Consider the following 621-nt stretch of genomic DNA (forward strand, 5'->3'; position numbering starts at 1 on the left):
AAAAAATCCATTCAGCTACCCAATGTCTTTTGATTGCAGCATTTAGTCCATTTAGATTTTTTTTTTTAGGTGAGGCAGCCCTTGGTAGGCCTTACAGATTGCAAAGAACTTGTTAGCTTACGATCTCTTATTTTTTACGCCTACAGCACCTGGTCTTCCTAGGCAGTCTCCCATCCAAGTACTAACCAGGCCTGACCCTGCTTAGTGTCCAAGATCAGACAGGATCGAGCTTGTTCAGGGTGGCAAGGCTGTAGGCCCATTTACATTTAAAGTAATTGTTGATAGATATGTAGTTATTGCCATTTTATTACTCATATTTTTGTTTTTTTTTTTCTTCTTAAAGATAAAAAGTCCCTTTAACATTTCTTATAATACTGGTCTGGTTGTAATGAATTCCTTTAGCCTTTTATTTTCTTGGGCGCGGTATACTCTTTATTTGTCTTTCGATTCTAAATGATAGCCTTGCTAGGTAAAGTAATCTTGGTTGTACATCTTGCTTTTCTTTCTTTCTCTTTCTTTTTCAAATATAAAGTTTTTTTCTTTAATTCAAAAATTATTGAAGTGACATTGATCAACAAAATCCAATAAGTTTCAAGTGTAAAATTCAACAGTATGTCATAT

At 34.1% G+C, this 621-nt stretch overlaps 1 pseudogene; it reads right to left on the reverse strand.

The window, feature by feature from the left end:
- Nucleotides 1-137: 137 nt before the first annotated feature.
- Nucleotides 138-256, reverse strand: LOC111730287 (annotated as a pseudogene).
- Between the last annotated feature and the right edge of the window lie 365 nt (nucleotides 257-621).

This window comes from Pteropus vampyrus, unplaced genomic scaffold (genome assembly GCF_000151845.1).
Source record: "Pteropus vampyrus isolate Shadow unplaced genomic scaffold, Pvam_2.0 Scaffold9, whole genome shotgun sequence".
NCBI lineage: Eukaryota > Metazoa > Chordata > Mammalia > Chiroptera > Pteropodidae > Pteropus > Pteropus vampyrus.